This window comes from Lissotriton vulgaris, chromosome 6 (genome assembly GCF_964263255.1).
Source record: "Lissotriton vulgaris chromosome 6, aLisVul1.2, whole genome shotgun sequence".
NCBI lineage: Eukaryota > Metazoa > Chordata > Amphibia > Caudata > Salamandridae > Lissotriton > Lissotriton vulgaris.
Genome location: NC_141694.1, coordinates 537944864 through 537964338, shown reverse-complemented (window position 1 = coordinate 537964338; position 19475 = coordinate 537944864).

Genomic DNA, 19475 nt, shown 5'->3' with positions numbered 1-19475 from the left:
CCCCGGTGATCAGCGCCCAACAGAGCTTTTTGAAGGAACCGCCACCCCGAGATACGGGCCCGAGAGGGTTAACTAACCCGGAATCCTCGCCCCTACAGGAACGCCCAGGGGAGAGCACCAACCAATCGGACGCGACCTGGGTCATTAGGAGAATGGACCCAGCAAACGAAGAGAAGAACCTGGAAGACGCCAGGATTCGGGAGAAGGAAGCGCAAACCACGAGGAAGACCGGCTACACCGAGGACCAACCTGTGGACGCCGACCACCCCGAAGCAGACGGAGACGACGCTGCCAAAGGAGAGGCCGAGACCTGGTTCGAAGATTGGTGGATACCCCCAGAGGACGCCCAAGTGCCGCCGTAACTCTGGAGAGTTACGGCTATCACGGTGCGTGAATCGGGCAAGGGGGTTGGAGGGTGGGAGTTTGACATTGCGGGGCTTGTGTTGGGTTTTGGGTCTTTTCTTTTCTTTTCTTTACTTTCTTATTCCGTCCCTAGTAGAGGAGCAGGAGTTCTTTACTTAGGACGGCTGGTAAGCCTACAGAGGTCTCGACAAGTGTCTGCGACCGTGGGCTGCCAGAACAAAGAACAGAGTGTAAAACTTCATGCTCCAATAATTATTCACTGTATACAGGTACTAGAGAAGCCTGTATACTAGCCTCATTTCGTTACACCTGACCTAGTAGCTTGCAACCTGAAGTAAGGGAAAGCTAAAACCTTGAACTGCATAGTGCTTACCTATTGAGTTTCCTATTATTCCTACCTTCTTCCCAGCCCCCCCCCTTTCTAAGCACACTTGGGGAATTTCTTAAAACACCTTGGTTTCTTCTCTCTCCACGCTATCCGGGGGAACACCACCAAAACCCACCTGGAGGAGAAGAAGACGTCTTCAAAGGAAAACCCACCCTATACTGGAACCCCAAGAAGACTCAATTTTGTTATACCATCTTTGTTTTGTGAACAAAACCTAAATAAATACGCCAAAATTGATCCGCGCATAAGACCTCCTAGCTTCTTTTTCCGCCCGTCCCTCTCACAGGCAGAAAAGCGCGATAAAATAAAACTAGGAGCCCGTCCGGGCCCGGCGTTTTGCCAAGTGGGAGTTCTTTCAGGGCACTAGTTAGTTCCTCCGACGTAATTGGCTCCTCCAAAAGCTTGGCGAGATAATAATTCAGGGGGTCCCAGTCGCAGGGGTCTAGAGTGGCAGATAAGAGGTCAGGGGCGGGCGGATCTCGAGCATAGAGAGACGCATAGTAATCTTGGAACGTTTGGAGTTTGTCAGACTCTGTGGTAGCCCATGACCCTTTCCCTAGCTTTAGTTTTGCAATGTGGGCTTTGGCTGCCCGCGTTCTCAGGAGACGCACTAAAACAGTTCCCACCCTGTCCCCCCATCATAGTAACTCTGATGCTGTGCAAGCAAAGCGTGGTCTGCCTTGTTCGTCCTATGTGCTCGAAGCTGGCCTCTAAGGACAGCCAAGCGCCGTTTATGCACCACCAAGGGTCGTTCCTGATATATTTTCTCCGTTTTAATTTCGCACGTGAGATTGGTCTCATATAGGCAAGCTTCCCACGCCCTAGCGATAACAATTGATGTTAGGGTGCCGCAGATCGTGGCTTTCAACGCATCCCACAAAACTGGGAGGGGCATTTCCGGGAGATTATTAGCTTCAAAATATGAGGAAATGGCAGACTGGAACTCTTCCTTATCCACCGGGTCCTTAGGAACGCAGAGCAGAAATTGCCATCTTGTAGGCCGCGCAGGGTGAGCGAAGCGCTCATGGAGAAGAAGTTCTATATGGGCGTGGTCAGATACTGATATATCAGAGATGTCTGCGGAGAGGATATCTTTAATCAATGACTGGGACACAAAGAGGAAGTCAATGCGAGAATAAGGGCGATGCATGTGAGAGTAGAACGTATGGCCGCAGTTCTCAGGGGAATGGTAGCGCCAGGCGTCTATGAGATTTAAAGCATTAAAAGATTTTTTCGTTGCTGCCGACATAGCCTCCACCCCATGAAACGCGCCCCCTCTGAGGTCCAACTCTGCATCCCACAACAAGTTCAGGTCTCCCCCCACTATGAGGTCCGTACCCACCAGGATCACATGCTCCCGTAAAATCCCGCGCAGATAAGCGCCTTGGCCCTGATTTGGCCCATACACATTGCAAAGGGTAAGTGTGCGGCGCCCTCTCTTGACCCCCACCTTAAGAAATCTGCCCTCAGAGTCCCGGACTACCTTAGTGTCGCCCTGTGAGATGCCCGCCTGGCAGAGGATAGCTACGCCCGCTGTCTTGGTGGCTGCTGAGGACCAAAATTGATGAGGGAAACGCGGGTGTGTCTCTTGCAGGAAGATTATGTCTGGGTTCTGTAACAAGAGGTATCGCCATATCTGTTGCCTTTTGTTGGGGAAATTGAGACCCTTCACAGTAAGGGACAAGACTTTCAAACAAGGTACAGAAGTCATTGTCATTTATCGTCAGGGAGGGTCGCCATCTCAAACAAGTGGTGCATCAGGCTAGGTAGCCGCTGAGGGGTCTCCCAGGGGCCCAAGGACTCCCCCGCCAGGGTAAGAGGTAGGAAAGGGAAAGAGGGGGGAAGGGTAAGGGTGGTTGAAACAACTTAACTACTGATATGGCCAAGATGTCCAACATATTCCTAGTCCAGTCTAGGGAGTAGCCAGAAACTACGGCACAGGCTGTCCCGGAGATGTCACTCCCCCAGGAATTGGAGTGAGGGTTGGTCATCGTACTGGAAAAGGTGTCAAAGACTCAGGGACGCAGCCCCGGGCCGCCGCTGCTAAAGTGGAAGCTAGAGGACCATCAGCGTGCCTGCCGGTGCGCAGAACAACGGGGCGCATCAGCTACACGTCAGTGGTTCAGAGCCCATCCCGGGGCACAGGGCGAGTAGCAAGCGTGACCATTGGAGTTAAGGCAGGCAGAGTGACAAGAATCATGTGAATCGGGAGTGATGACCCTCTGCCGAGGCATCCCGCTCCTCGTAACACCTCTAGGTATTGGTGAAGCAGTCTGCCCCAGTCTCTCTTGGATAGATGTCTAACGTGGGATGCTTCATTCAATCTTGAACACATAACGCTACGATAGACCAGGAAGGCCCCCCGCAGGGTCCACCAAAGGAGCATCAAAGGAGTGTAGCCCCTGAACTGCCTCTCCACCTGTTTGCTGTGCCTCCCGATCAGGAATGGAGAGAACCTTGTGACTCGCACTTTGTGAGCGAGTAACCTCCCCAAAACAAGTAACAGGCGATCGAGCTAGCGACACAGCCAATAGCGTAAAAATAAGCTTGCGGACGTGCAGAAGACCAGGCTCCCGCCGGCATCCATGCAAACTGCAGTAAATTCTGTTTGCAATGTGTGAATTTGGTGCGACCTGCTGCAAGGGAACATCTGGTAAGGAGCGTTGCAGTCTACCACAGCCCCAACTGAGTCAAACCCTGTGAGAGCGGTCACGCAGGATTTGTCAGTGGGGCATCGAAATAGGTGAAGAGTCAACAGTGGAAGATATTCCGGTATGATGAGTAGTACAGTTCGAGAAGCACAGTACTCCGAGAGTCTGTCTACTTAGTGGCAGCCGTTTGCGAGCTCGAGGGCGAACGACCTCCTTCTAAAGATTTGATGTGTTGAATTATGTCCTCTTTCTCCCAAGAAGAGCTGCTGCGACCCCTGGAGGACAGGTGTCGAGAGCGGTGAACCACGTTCCACTGGGGAAACAACCTTTACAACGCAACTTTTACAACACACTACCATTACAACAAACCTTTTACAACGCAACATCCATTACAGCGCATGCCATTACAACGCAACCATTACAACGCATGACACTACAACGCATACCACTACAACGCAGTCATTACAACGCATACCATTACAACGCATACCATCACAACGCATAGTACCCTTACACTATCCAACACTTACCCTACTGTTGCACCCCCTGGAGTTGGAATAGTAATTTTTACCCCTACACTATCCAACACTTAACCTACTGTTGCACCCCCTGGAGTTAGAATAGTAATTTTTACCCCTACACTACCCAACACTTACCCTACTGTTGCACCCCCTGGAGTTAGAATAGTAATTTTTACCCCTACACTATCCAATACTTACCATACATGCAATGTAATGGTATGCGTTGTAAAGGTAGTATGCGTTGTAATGGAATGCGTTGTAAAGGTCGTTTTTAAAAATTCGTTGTAATGGCATGCATTGTAATGGAATGCGTTGTAATGGATGTTGCGTTGTAAAAAAATGTGTTTTAAAGGTATGCGTTGTAAAAGTATGCATTGTAACGTCATACATTCGTTCCACTGTGGTTTTAATGGAGTCCAGTTCTTAGTAGACAGTTGGGAGGGGCTTGCCGGGGGGAGTCTGGGGTCTGGAGCAGTTGGGCCGCCTCTCTGTATGACTTCAGTACTCGCCACTTGGACTCCCACTGAAAAATTAGGGCGAAGGGATGTCCCCATTGGTAGCGGATGTTGAGCTCCCAGAGCTTATCGGTGATGGGTTGAAAATCTCTTCGGCGTCGAAGCATCGTGGGGGACAAGTCTTGGTATAACTGGATGGGCACACCATTGAACTGAATCTCGGGTTTGTCCCGAGCTCCTTTGAGGTTTGCTTCTTTCTCGGTGAAGAAATGGGCCCGCGTTAGGATATCAGGGATGAGGCCGGGCCTCCCCGGGGGTCCAGTTACTCGGTGTGCACGGTCTAAGCCCTGCGATGCGGCATCATCATCTCTCCTGATGTCACGTAGCAGGTCTGCCACAAAGGTCAGGATATCAGCACCTTCAGCTCCGATCGTAACCCCCTGTATGCGTATGTTGTTCCGTTGCCCCCTATTTCCCAAATCCTCTTGTTTGATCTGCAACTCAATGTGCTGTTCCTCCAAAGTGGACAACCGCTGCCATAAATGCTCCTGGTCTTCTGTGCGAGTATCCAGGGTTCGTTCAATGTCATCCACTCGGTCACCCAACTCCCCCACATCTTTCCAAAGATCTTTGATGCAAGCATGGACCTCATTTTGCAAAGACCCAATCTCAGATTTGAGTTCTTGCATGAAGAGTGACATGAAAGCTTGTGTAACTGGCTCGGAAGCGCCCCCAGTCGCCAGCACCATTGCAGAGGCAGGGGGTGGGTCCAGTTTGTCCCCCATGGCCGCGATTGCAGATGCAGGCTCTTTAGGGGTCACCGAAGCGCCTTTTCCAAATCTTGACAGCGTCATAGCCATAAAGGAGGGTTGCCTTGCCGCTGTGGAATTCTCTGGGGATGCCCCCTTGTTCAAAACTGCTACCAATCCACTATGTCAGCGTGCTCCACCACACAGCCCCAGCACCCCGCGCAAGTGGCAACGGAGAAGCAGGCCCACTAGCGCGCTAATGCGGGGTGTCAATTCTGAAGGCTGTGAGGTATATGTGGGTCCCAGGGGCTGAGAGGCAGCCAGCAGAGCAGGGATCGGACCAGTCTTGCAGCAAGGCCGTCATTCCACAGTCTCAAGATGTACACAGTCCAGATGTAGCGGCCAGCAGGGAGTAGGCCCCACCCAGAGGGAGGAAGGTAGAAGAAAGGTTGCAGGGATGCTGAGCCAATGGCCGGCCCCTCGAGCGAAGGAGGAACTGGCACACTCGTGCTCTGCGACTTAGTTGTGTAGACTGTGAGGCAATAATGTCAGCCAAAAGGTGGGCCCCATGCAACCACAACGTTTGGGCAAGTAGGTGCTCAAGAAATTAATGGGATGGCCTCCAATCCATGAGGATCAACCAGATCGGCAGCAAGGAAGAATGGAGAAGGGGCTCTGCCTGCGGCGCTGAATCCCCACGGCCGATCACCAGTGCGAGGCAACGTCACTATCTGGGAGTCTGAGGGGGCGCATATCTCCATCCATGGTCACGGGCAGAATGTCAGAGGCAAGGCGTCCGTCCCGCCAGGTCAACAAGTACACACAGGGGTAGCCTGCAAGAGCTAGAGCTGACGCTTCCGGTAGGGGAGGGGTGTCACCGCTAGAGTACAAGACTAGGCCTGGGGGGACATTATGGACACAGGGGACTCACACAGTACATGCCAAAATGGTGCTCCCTCAGCGGCTACTCCGACACCCCCTGCTCCCGTACCTGTACAGGGCCCGCATTCCTGCGCCCCACCGTCGCAGTCCAGCTACCAAGGAGCAGGCAGGGCCAGCGCAGCACTCCGGCCACAAAATGGCGGGCAGTCCCCGCCAACCTCCGCTGTTCGTGCGTCAGGCTCTGATGCGCCAGCCGGTCTCCGTGCCCGCAGCTGTCCACTCTCCTCTAAAAGAGCGCTCTCCTTCACAATGTGCGTGGGCAGCTGTAAGCTTCTGTAATTCAGGCAGCAGTAATAATAAAAGAAGACCCCTGGGACTCACCGCAGGTTACAGCCGGTTCGGGGAGAGGACCAGAGTTCCTGTGTCAATTGAGCGTCTCACGGCTCCCATGTAGGGATCAGGGGTCGCAGAAGGCCTCCAGCGTCCCCAGGCCGTCGTGACGGGACCAAGTGTCACAGCGCAGGGCCCAGGCTGCAGCAATGGCGGACACCCCGCCCGTCACCAGGAGCACAAAATGGCGACAGGGCAAGCTACCCCGGGATCTGACCGTCCCCAGGGGGCGGGACCAGAGCTCTCCTGCCCCCATGCGCTTACTGTCCAGGAGGGTCTCCGCCGCTGATGACGATCTTCAGGCCCGGCAATTACCCCGATGCGGCAGCCGTTCCGGGGCAGCCGACATAGAGTGGTCGGCGCCTTCCCGCCAGAAAGCGCAGTCAATCTCTCCCCAGGGAGCCGCCAGGATTGTCAGGGAGGGCACACCACAAGGCCAATGCTGCCCCCACTCCACCGCTAGAGAACTCGGGGCAGAGCCTCTAGTGTTCGCCGGCCTCTAACAGCAGGTGCTCCTTTTGTCCGAGGCCCTCATCGTTCGCTACTGCCTACGCCTCCAATCGCCAGCCAGGTGAGTCAACAGGCACCCGGGATGTAGCCCAAGGCTTGTCTGCAGGTAGTCACCCCCAGGTGAGGCCCCACCGCCGCTGATTGCAGGCTGTAAAGAGCTTTTTCTGCCAGCCGCAGCCCGGAGCTCCCCAAGCGTGCGTCTCACTCCATCTGCAGCGAGACCACGCCCACGAGTCATCTTTAAACTCTCCCCTAGAGTATGATTACAAAGGCTGTGCCGTAGTCTCGATAGACCTCTGGTGTACACGAAGAGGGATGCACACACTGATGGGTCCTTATCTGGCCTCATTAGGCGCATTTACACACTTCCCCCTCAGATGCAACACTTAAGCATGGCACTTTTGATTCAGAACACCTGCTCGGCTAATTGGGCCGATGCCAGCACACAGGGTACCACGTCATCATAAAATGCCCAACACACGGTAAGCCAGAAACACTCTACTCCCTGGGGCTGAAACTCACGGCTTGGTACTCAGTGTTAAATGTATACTCATGGCTATGAATGGTAACATTTTGGGTGAGTGAGTCCATTAACAAAATGAGTGAGTGAGCACTTCGAGTATCCGAGCAGGCTACAATTCTGTTCATGCAGAGATCTCACTCACTACATGTCGAGTGTGACAAATTCCTCTTGCATTGCATTCTGGTACTTGAAGTGTTTGTAGAATGTAGGAATTGGGGGACAGGAAATAAAGGCAAACCACCACTGGGATGGGGCTGCCCCAGGCCTCAGTGCCAAGGAAACAGAATGTAATCACCTCCACCTACTATGCAGGGCCCCTCTTGGTTCTCACCAACCTCATCTTCCATGTGGGCTGCAAGCCCTGGACGCTCACCCAGCAGCTTGGCCTGCAGTTGCTATTTCTGCAAACTAGTCCCACTTTTCAGTCACAGAGGAGCCTTTTCTACTGTACATTCAGAAAAATAATCTTCGGTCATCACCCCTACAAATAAATATGCCTCGTTAGCCACAGCGCTCTTAAGCCACACACTATGGCATACAGCGCTATTTTCTGAGCAAGTTACCATAAAACTTGTAACATTGTTTCTGGCGATGGGCTTTGTCCCGCGAGGGTAAGAGAGCTCTTCGGGCTGAGCGACTGCTCCAGAGCTTTCAGTGTTATCATGGCAACACATGTTCGAATGAGCCCCTCCTACTTTCATGTATGTGAGCAGATAAAATGAGTACCACTAACTTAGATATTTACTACAGCTATTATTTAACCACCATGAGGCAGTACCGTCTGTAGCACGGCACGTGGGGTTTGTATGAAATGAAATGAAATTAGATTTATAAAGCGCATGGCTGCCCTCGAGCGTCCCAGCGCTAACTTAACTGAAAAAAACAGAAAGGTCCTAAGGAAGGAAGGAAAGAACAAGGATTATTCAGCTTTAGGAAAAAGGAAAGTTTTGAGGGATTTCCTGAATTTGGGATAGGAAGATTCCATTCGGATTTCCCTAGGGAGGGCGTTCCAATGTTTTGCTGCATTCAAGGAGAACCGGCGTCCTCCGGTCCGGGCTTTTCTCACTCTAGGGACGGAGACCAGGTTCTCCCCGTCAGAGCGGAGGGTCCTTGAAGATTTATAAGGACAAATCAGCTTTCTTAGGGCAGGAGGGCCTTTACCTTGCAGTGTCCTGTGAGTAATGCACAGTGTTTTAAATGCAATTCGTTCCTGGATGGGGAGCCAGTGCAAGGATCTCAGAAGTGGTTTGGCCGGGGTCCTTCTTCTAGGTGCCCCAATGAGCATTCTGGCTGCAGCATTCTGTACCCGCTGCAAGGTGTTAATTGTCTTTTTCGGGCAGCTAGGAGGAGAGCATTACCATAATCGAGTCTTGATAGTATTAGACCTTGGATTAGGAGCTTCCTAGATTGGAAAGGCAGGAGGGGGAGCACTTTCCGCACTGAACGCAACAGACCGAAACAGCTGCCTGCGACTTTCTGGGCATGGGTCTTGAATGTTAATTGGGGTTCAAACCAGACCCCGAGGCTTTTGATTTTCTCCTTTGCTGGTGGCAGATCCCCCATGCAGGGGGGCCAGAGCTCAGAAGGCAGAGATGTGAAATGGTGACCTAAGAGCATGATCTCCGTTTTGGCTCCGTTAAGTTTCAGCTTGGAGTCTGTCATCCAGGAGAAGATTGCCGAGAGGCAGCTCGAGAGATTGTTCGAGCATCCTCCTTGTTCAGTCAGAGAGACGACAAGTTGTGTGTCGTCAGCGTAGCTGATAGATTTAATCCCAAAGGGGGCTACTATATCCTCCAGCGGAGCCATATAAACATTGAACAATGTGGGGCTCAGGGAAGATCCCTGCGGAACCCCACATTGAAGAGGAATGGGCTTCGACATGGTACCGTTCTCCCAGATCCTAAAGGACCGATTATCGAGAAATGATTTCAGCCACTTAAGGGCAGACCCTACAATGCCTAGTTTGGAGAGACGGTGGACGAGGGTAGTGTGGTCTACGGTATCGAATGCAGCGCTCAGATCCAGGAGGATCAGAGCTGCTGATCCCCCTGAATCTAAGATGCACCTAGCCTCTTCTGCCACCACTATAAGGGCAGTGTCTGTGCCCTGCCCAGGGCGAAATCCCGTTTGGGAATTACCCAGCAAGCCATTACTCTCCAGGAATCCGGAGAGCTGCCGATTCACCCACTTTTCGGCGATTTTGCCCAATCCAGGTAACAATGAAATAGGGCGGAAATTTGCCAGATCGGCAGGATCTAGTCCTGGTTTTTTAAGAAGGGCTTTGATTTTTGCCTGTTTCCAGCTCGGGGGGACGATGCCGGTGGTGAATGAGGTATTCAATAGATCCGTAGCAAGAGGGGCGATGGTATTCATAATTTCATAATTTGCTTGAGAACGTGCATGGGAGCTGGGTCATAACATCGATAACAATGTTATTATAACATTTACAGTACCTGCTTTTGTTAAACTCTGAAACACAAAACAGTTTTTGAAGATCCTTGAAATAGTGCCCCCCGCAACCGAACGCATGGGGAGTGGCGCCCCAATAAATCTGAGCAGTCCCTTCATTTAACTCTTTCATTAAAAGAGTTAAATTCATGTTTTGAACGTCACAGTAGTAAAAGACTTTCAATACTGTGACGTGTAAAACAGTTCCCGTTCTCCCCAAAACACTAAAATGCACCTACCACACTCCTACACCAAGGCCCCTACACACTTTCATGCAGATAGTTCACCCCAAAAGGGGTCATAATCAGAGCGGAGATGGCACATATTGTCAGACCTGCTGGCTCAAGCATAAAAGGTTGTGGTAGTAGTGTTGTCTTAGGTCTTTGGGGCCTTGGGAAGGACATTTTGGGGACACCTGTATGGAACAAATTTTAATTTTATAAACCATTCCCTGCAAATTGCCAAAAAGCACATCAATGCCTCACCAGGGGTAGTGAGCGCTTTATAATTGCAATCACAATAATTTATACCCTCTGTGATGCCAAATAATAGTAAATTCTATTTACCTTTAACAGGGTAACACAACAGTTGAAATATGTTATGACCAGGACCCCAGAGATTGCCAAGATTACACTGAGGAGAGGAGAGGAGAGGAGAGGAGAGGAGAGAGAGAGAGAGAGAGAGAGAGAGAGAGAGAGAGAGAGAGAGAGAGAGAGAGAGAGAGAGAGAGAGAGAGAGAGAGAGAGAGAGAGAGAGAGAGAGAGAGAGAGAGAGAGAGAGAGAGAGAGAGAGAGAGAGATATCACTTTCACTGGGGCGGCCTTGGAAGGTGGGGGCCCTGGGCAATTGCCCACTTTGGTCCTGCCTTATAAAGGTTCCTGGCTGGTAGATGGTGTAATAGCACATGGACCTCAGTCACAGCTCAGAGAGTTCAACGCGTAATTGAATCTTTCCAACCACTGCATGGCATGCTCCTAGCGCACAAGCCATTTTGTGTACGTAATATGCGCATTACAAGCAAGAACAGCAGAAATGAAAACTTACCCCAAACAAGCAGTGAAAGTGGGGCAAAGCGAACAGTCCGGTGTCTGCAGGTAGACTCTCCCAGGCAATCCATTTAGCAGTCGGGGTCAAACAGTCCTTGAGGTTTCCAAGAAAATTCCCATTCTGTGTGCGAAAAAATCCTGTTTCTGTGGCCCACTATTCAGAAAGTTGCTTGGAAGTGGGAAGAAAAGGGGCTCTGAGGCACTGCACTCGTTGTGCAGTCACAAGCAGCACCCGGGCTGTGGACAATCACTGTCCACTCCAAAAGTGCTCGTCCCACTTGAGGGGTTGGTAAACCGTGGCCTGGATCCCCGTAGAGTGTGGACTGGAAGAGATGACGATGCTTCGAGCGTTCAACAGGGCGGGACTTGCGCAAGGCGCTCTCCAGGGCATGGGTGAAAGGCGCACAAGACAGCCTAGCTCACTGAAGCTTTTTTCCAGCACTGCAGGCTAAGGTCCGAAACTAATAACCAAAAGAACAAGCATTGTCCGCGTACGCGCCTCGCGCTCAAAGTTTAAAAAAAAAAAAAACAAGCTTGGAGACGCTCTGTGTGGTGGGGAGAGTAAATGCATCTTGTCAGGCATGCATCAGTTGACAGCCAAAGTATGCATTTACAACCTAAAAGACTCCTTCAAATGCGTTCCTGTTTTTTCTTTTTTTCAAAGTTTATTTATCCAAGTAAAGTTTTATTTTCCAAACATTAAAAGATCACAATCTCAGTGGCGATTTATTTTGGAGCTTTCTTTGTAAGTGGCTCTGTACTCGTCATTGCACCACTGCTGCTGAGGTGGAAACTGGTGAGATGTGGTGCCTTCATCTCGCATGCGCAGCGTGTTCTGGGCCCTGTTGTTGACACAGCCATCCCTCTCGAGCTCCCTATCTTACACCCCCCCACGTGTCTGCCTGTAGCTGCCCCTTTTTGGTTTGCTGCCAGACACGCACAGGGGCCACACTAGATTTATGCTTTTTGAATGAAGAGCCAAGCGAATATTAATAAGGTGCCTGATGGGAGCATAAAAAGAATTAAGTGTGAACAACGTTACAGTAACAATTAAGAACAAAGGGCATTCGCTTGAAGTAACGCACAGTCAATGTAAACAGCAGACAGTTGGGCAGCTTTTGTTTGGGTGTAACACATGGCACCAAAACCCGTGAAAATGTGGACAGTATTTGTTAATGATGAACTGACCAGGCAATGTGTTCTACGCATATGGCTTTCAGAGGTGAGCACTGCAGAAGTTCGGCCGAGACCGGGAGTGTGTGTGTGCGCGTGCACAAAAAGCACAAGCGCACGTGGCAGCAGGGGGAGGCCTGCGCGATTCACTTGCGGGAGCGGTAATTGCTACCATATGGCGGCGCTCGCTCCCGCAAGTGAATCGCCACATGTGCATGTGTTGCCATTAAAGGCAATGGAACACGTGCACGTGTTTGGCTGAAAAGCCAAAGCAATCGGAAAAGGTATTTTTGCCTACACAGCGCATGCACGCTGCGTAGGCGAGACCTAAACAAGACAAGCATTTGCAATGCAATAGGTCTCGCATTAGGAAAGTTTGAGGTATTGGTATTGCAAATGACAAATATTTTGTTTATGTGTCTGTATTGAAAGTAGCGAAATTATTAGCTTTGTTATTTACAATGCCAATATTTTTTACTTTTGCAAACGTGACACCTATAGCATTCTAATGCAATATGTTTTGTATTTACATGACTTTGAAGTATTAATATTATAAATAACAATGGCTTTTATTTTTATTAATAATTAACACTTAAATAAAAGTTATTGTAATGTATAGTGGCAATAGCTTAAAGTTTTGTAAATAACTTATGGGAAGATTATGTTCAGTGTATTTTAATGTGAGGAAAATCCAAGAACATAAGTGAAATATTACCATTATTTTGTAACATTTCTAATAAAGCTTAAAACATTGAGAGAACATCTTAGAACCAGTTGTTGATTGGTTGCAAAGAGTGATGCTGTGGCGTTCAGTGATGCTGTGGCCTTCTGTGTTGCTGAGTGATGCTGTGGCTTTTAGTGGTGTTGAGGTATGCTGTGGCCTTTAGTGGTGCTGAGTGATGCTGTGGCCTTCAGTGATGCTGAGTGATGATGTGGCCTTCAGTGTTGCGGAGTGATGCTGTGGCAATAAGTGTTGCTGTTTTGTTGAGTGGTGCTGTGGCGTTGAGTGGTGCTGTGGCGTTGAGTGATGCGGTGGCGTTGAGTGATGCGCTGGTGTTGAGTGGTGCTGTGGTGTTGAGTGTTGCTGTGGCGTTGAGTGGAGCTATGGCGTTGAGTGGTGCTGTGGCGTTGAGTGGTGCTGTGGCTTCGAGTGGTGCTGTAGCTTCGAGTGGTGCTGTGGCGTTGAGTGGTGCTGTTGCGTTGAGTGGTGCTGTTGCGTTAAGTGGTGCTGTGGCGTTGAGTGGTGCTGTGGCGTTGAGTGGTCCTGTCGTGTTGTGGTGTGCTGTGTTATTGAGTGTTGCTGTGGCATTAAGTGGTGCTGTGGCATTGATTGGTGAAGTGGCATTGAGGGGTGGAGTTGGAGGTTGGAGTTGGAGGTTGGAGGGTGGAGTTGGAGGGTGGAGTTGGAGTTGGAGGGTGGAGTTGGAGTTGGAGGGTGGAGTTGGAGGGTGGAGTGGGTGTGTGTTTGTGAGGGTGAGTGGGTGTGTGAGTTTGTGAGGGTGAGTAGGTGTGTGAGTTTGTGAGGGTGAGTGGGTGTGTGAGTTTGTGAGGGTGGAGTTGGAGGGTAGAGTTGGAGGGTGGAGTTGGAGGGTGGAGTTGGGGGGTGGAGTTGGTGGAGTGGGTGTGTGCGTTTGTGAGGGTGAGTGGGTGTGTGAGTTTGTGAGGGTGAGTGGGTGTGTGAGTTTGTGAAGGTGGGTGAGGGTGAGTGAGGGTGGTTAGGGTGTGAGGGGTTGTGAGGGGGTGAGGGTGAGTGTAGGTGAGGGAGGGGGTGTGAGGGTGAGTGAGGGTGTGTGAGGATGAGTGGGGAGGGGGTGTGAGGGTGTATGAGTGGGGAGGGGGTGTGGGTGTGTGAGGGTGAGTGAGGGTGGTTAGGGTGTGAGGGTGAGTGTAGGTGTGTGAGGGGCTGTGAGGGGGTGAGGGTGAGTGAGGGTGTGTGAGGGTGGGTGAGGGTGAGTGAGGATGGTTAGTGTGTGAGGGTGAGTGTAGGTGTGTGAGGGGTTGTGAGGGTGTGTGAGGGTGAGTGATGGTGTGTGAAGGTGTGAGGGTGAGGGGGTGTGAGGGTGAGGGGGTGATGGTGAGTGGGTGTGTGAAGGTGAGTGGGTGTGTGAGGATGAGTGGGTATGTGAGGGTGAGTGGGTGAGTGGGTGATGGTGAGTGGGTGTGTGAAGGTGAGTGGGTGTGTGAGGGTGAGTGGGTGTGTGAAGGTGAGTGGGTGTGTGAGGGTGAGTGGGTGTGAGGGTGAGTGGGTGAGTGGGTGTGTGAGGATGAGTGAGGATGTGAGGGTGAGTGAGGGTGTGAAGGTGAGTGAGGGTGGGTGAGGGTGAGGAGGTGTGAGGGTGAGTGAGGGTGAGGGTGAGGGTGGTTAGGGTGTGAGGGTGAGTGTAGGTGTGTGAGGGGTTGTGAGGGTGTGTGAGGGTGAGTGATGGTGTGTGAAGGTGTGAGGGGGTGTGAGGGTGAGGGGGTGATGGTGAGTGATGGTGTGTGAGGGTGTGTTAGGGTGAGTGGGTGTGTGAGGGGGTGAGGGTGTTTGAGTGGGTGTGAGTGTAAGTTTGTTGTGATGATGTGTGAGGGTGAGGGTTGTGATGGTGAGGGTGAGGGTGAGGGGGTGTGAGGGTGAGGGGGTGTGAGGGTGAGGGTGTGTGAGGGTGAGGGTGTGGGGGTGAAGATTGTGATGGTGAGGGTGTGAGGGTGAGTGAGGGTGGTTAGGGTGTGAGGGTGAGTGTAGGTGTGAGGGGGTGAGGGTGAGTGAGGGTGTGTGAGGGTGGGTGAGGGTGAGGAGGTGTGAGGGTGAGTGAGGGTGAGGGTGAGTGAGGGTGGTTAGGGTGTGAGGGTGAGTGTAGGTGTGTGAGGGGTTGTGAGGGTGTGTGAGGGTGAGTGATGGTGTGTGAAGGTGTGAGGGTGAGGGGGGGTGAGGGGGTGATGGTGAGTGGGTGTGTGAGGGTGAGTGGGTGATGGTGAGTGGGTTTGTGAAGGTGAGTGGGTGTGTGAGGGTGAGTGGGTGTGTGAGGGTGAGTGGGTGTGTGAGGGTGAGTGAGGGTGTGAGGGTGAGTGAGGGTGTGAATGAGGAAAATTGAATTTTATATGACCAAGTATGTCCCCTATCGTGTACCCCAACGTTCCATGTATGTGCATGACCTCCGTGCATTTTCCCTCCATGGCCGAAAATGAAGACGCATATGCATTTGCGTCCAACGGTAACATGTCATCTACCAAGTCCTCCATGAAAGCAACATAAATTCGGTTCTTAGACCCATGTTGCCAAAGTCTTTACATGATACACGTTTAAAGATGCACACGTTTTTCTGGCTCAGCCGAGCCAGGCCCTGAATTGAGGCTCCGAGTCTCTTCTGTCTCTGAAAGCTGCAGTTTAGGTATGCATCCCTGACCTCTGCCTTACTTCCTGCCCAGCAAAGCGGTGCCCGGTCCGGCCTGGCTTGCCTGCCAAGACAGTATTTTGCCTACAGTTATCTGCTCAGCCTCCTCGAAAACGCATTCCAGTCTAGTGAAATAGGTAAACATGTTCCCGGCTGCAAAGCAAAGGGCCTTGCCTTCCTGTCTCCTTGCAAGTGATTTACAGCACCCGTTACCATGGTATGCCCATGGCCCCGCGCCTTGCACCAAGACACGTATGCACCCCCCAGCATTCAGTGATGTATGGCCCCTGCTCGAGAGACCTTTTGCTTCAGATAATACATTCTCCAAACATGAGATACCAGATATGCTATAGGTGCAGGTCGTTCTGACATCCCAGACACCAAGACTCTTCTACTAGAGCTAAAGTCAAGCCCCCCAGCTCTCCTCAGTTACACGTCAATACCACGTCATGCAAGTTGCGCACGCACTCAGGGTAAAGGTTTCTGCTGACCCTGCAGAATCTTTCTATGCATCCACCCACCTATGACACTTTTGTGACGTTTCTAGCACACACCTCCGTGTACGCCTATTACACGCCTACTTTTACGCCCATATGTTCTTATCTTCCTCTTTTCACTTGTCACGCCTACTGTATTCAATGCAACTATACTGTTTTACTATATATAATGTGTGATGTTAATAAAATGTTGAATATCCCTTCCTGAACCTTAGTGGTGATGGAACCCGATGTCCAGTGTCTCGAGATGCTTAATTAAAGCCCGTATGACTCAGATACCACGGACTCTGCCTCTCATTTTATTGAGCTATCCTTATTATCATTTAATGTATAGAAAAATAGTCCCGGTAATTTTATTTACCACATAATCTGGCGCCCGAACAGGGACCCTCCCCTTCCCCACGCGCCGGCGATGTAACGCAGGCCCCTGACCCCTTCTACAGCCGTGACGGACACCTTTCTGTGCACACCTGTGGGTTTTCCTGCTAACTCCCTCAGGCCCACGGAGGAGACGGAGACTGCGGTCCAGCATCCAGACGAGGCGGTGAGGAATGCGGAGAGTCCCGACCAGAGCCCAAGCCGAGAGAGCACGGTCCGAGGTATCCAGAGGCCCACCTGTTCCGAAGCGCATGCGTAGTGCGTAGTAGCAGCCAGACGTCGTAGCTGTCCAGTCCAGTCCAGTATCAAGATTCCGAGGCCTTCAGTTTTGCTTCCCGGTGAGTACCGTTGTTGGGAACGCATCTAGACGGGTTCATTAATTTGTGCCCGGTTAAGACGGGTCTGGGTACACAGACCCGGTCCAGACGTGTTCACTTAGGTGGATGCGGTATGACGTGTCTCTTTATGGGACCGGTATGTCTGTACTGTTCTAGCAGTGCATCTAGTGATCCAGTATTCTAGTATTGTTTCTCGAGATTTTCCTTATTGTGTTTTTCTATACACCAGGTAGTATCAGTCTGAAATGTTTTAAAGTGTTTTATGTCGTAGTATGAATGATTGTTTGCAATTCCATACTGTGTTTATTGTGTTCACGTTCAAGTAAGTGCAAGGATGCCGCTGTTTTCGAAATTACGTCAGATAGGAACTAGGAAAGGGATACTCGAAGAAGCAGTTCCGTCCCGCCTAGGGACACTCCCGGACATTTTATGTACCATAAACATGGCTTAGATGCCATACTGTACTTAGACTTATGGGTTGATTATACAAAGGATCTGGAAGAGAAATATAGATGGCCTGTCTCAGGGACATGGGATGCTGAATGCATCATGAGAGTGGAGGAAGCACTATGGAAAAAGAAAGCCAGACAATCCCAGAAAGATGCTATAGAATTGTGGCGTAAAGAAGCGCATAGAAGAACAGAGAAAGAAATTAGGAACGCAGAGAAAAGTAGAGAAGAATCAGAAAAAGCTCAAGAAAGAGAACTACTAGAAGAAGGTGAACGAGTTAGAGCAGAACAATTAGACCGACAAAGAAATGCCCTTATTCAAGGCATGTATCCTCTTCTCGCCGAGGGCTTACCCAAGGCGACCCTGGAAGTACCCAGTAATTTACCGCCACCACTGGTTCCAACTAAACTCCGTCATAAACAGACCGCAGCTGATATTTTCCTTTCATCTTACTTAGATGACACTGTTCCAGATTATACAAACAGAACCCCAACTATTAATCCTCACATCCCTGTTCAAGACACGATTCCCCCCACAGTTTCTCCTGTTACTGGTCCTGTCACTGGTCCTGCCACGGGTCCTGGTAATCCTTTTACTCCACCTGCAACCCAGGGCCAACCGACATTACTTACACCTACTTTACCAGTTACAGTACCACCAGCACAGCCAGTATTAGTTGACGATCACACTTCCGGAGGGGCAGTAGGAGGTCTCCCTATCACCCCGCCTCAAGTTAAACGAACCACACTCAGAGAAGCAGCATTACAACGCACACCGAAAGTAACTACATACGCAGCCCTTAAACAGTACCTTACTGATTGCAGATATGATCCAATACCAGGCGAAGACCAGATGATATTATATTCAATACGTATACGACGTGTTACAAACTATTTGGCTATTTTACCAGAAATGAAGGAACATCTAGACAACATATATCATTTTATTAGAACAGGAGAGAGACCAGAAAGTATTCACGAGGCCATGGCACACAGGAAAGTGGAGATTCAAAATATGATCTTACAGTTTCTGATAAATTGTTTGATAAGGGAACAAGACCAGCCAGGTAAAGATAAAGACGAGATGAAAATTCTGATTAAATGGAGTGACAACATAGCTGATGGTAAACATAGTAAACAAGGTTGTATAGAATCTATGTACAGAAAGATTCGTAAAGAAATTCTAGACATACATGCAAGGGAAAAAGCAGCAAGAGAAGCCGAGAAAGCGGATGATGAAGTCTCAGAAGACGAGATTGAGAACTCAGACAGAATAGCGTATGTAGGTAGGGCGAGACCTTTTGACAGACCCATACGCCCAGAATGCAAGAAACGTTTTCTTTCTCCCATACCAGAACAATGTTCTCTGGAGCATCTATTCCAAGCTACCGATAAAGTATTGAAACAACGAATAGGTTACAGTGAACTTAGTACCATGCAGGAACAGGAACTAGCCCGGTCAGCAGTCCAATGGGCTGGCAATTCTAGTGTATATAAAGAAGACGCAGTAGCGCAAAAATTTTTGAATCTCTCCCCAGACGAACAGCGACTAGCTGGTATGTACATGATTCAACACCTCATTACATTGTATGAAAGTCAGCATTCTGATCCAGGTCCCTTATATAATGTATTGGAAGAGTTACTCCTAAAGAGATGGAGAGGCCTAGGTACCGATTTAATTAATGTCATTCTAGAACAGCGACACAAGTACAGAACTTTCCTGACTCCACATTTTGTTCCCGTTCCACCCCCAGTAAGGAAAACGTTTTACATAGACAGACAGAATCACTTACGAGAAGTTCATCCCGTCCGGAAGACAGACGGTACACTCGAACGAGTGTTTGTTTACACCCCCTTAACGAAAATGGAATTATTGGAAATGAAAAAATTAGTACCGTGCCATGATAAGGATCCAGCAGGGTTTCACCGCGAATTAAAAGACATGCTCCGCATGGGGGAGTATACGTATCCCGATATACTTAAACTGTTAAAAGTACTGTTGCCTGCCGGCATTTACGAAAAACTGAAAGAGAAAGAATGGGAGGTGGGAGAGAAAAAGATTGATTGGACAGAATTAGAAAACGAAGAAAATACACAAATCCCTGGTACTGGTCTTGGAGAAAAAGCTAAAGGATTACCAGAATTATTAGTACAGGTTTTACCAAGATTACTAGCAACTAAAAAGGAAGACTGGGATACAATCTCAGCCTGCAAACAGAAACAAGACGAAGACACTAGTGATTTTTACTCCAGATTCGAGAAATGTTTCATTATTAATAGCGGCCTGAAAACAAGTAGTGAATCATATCCACATCTTTTTGTGACCAAATTAGTAGAGAAT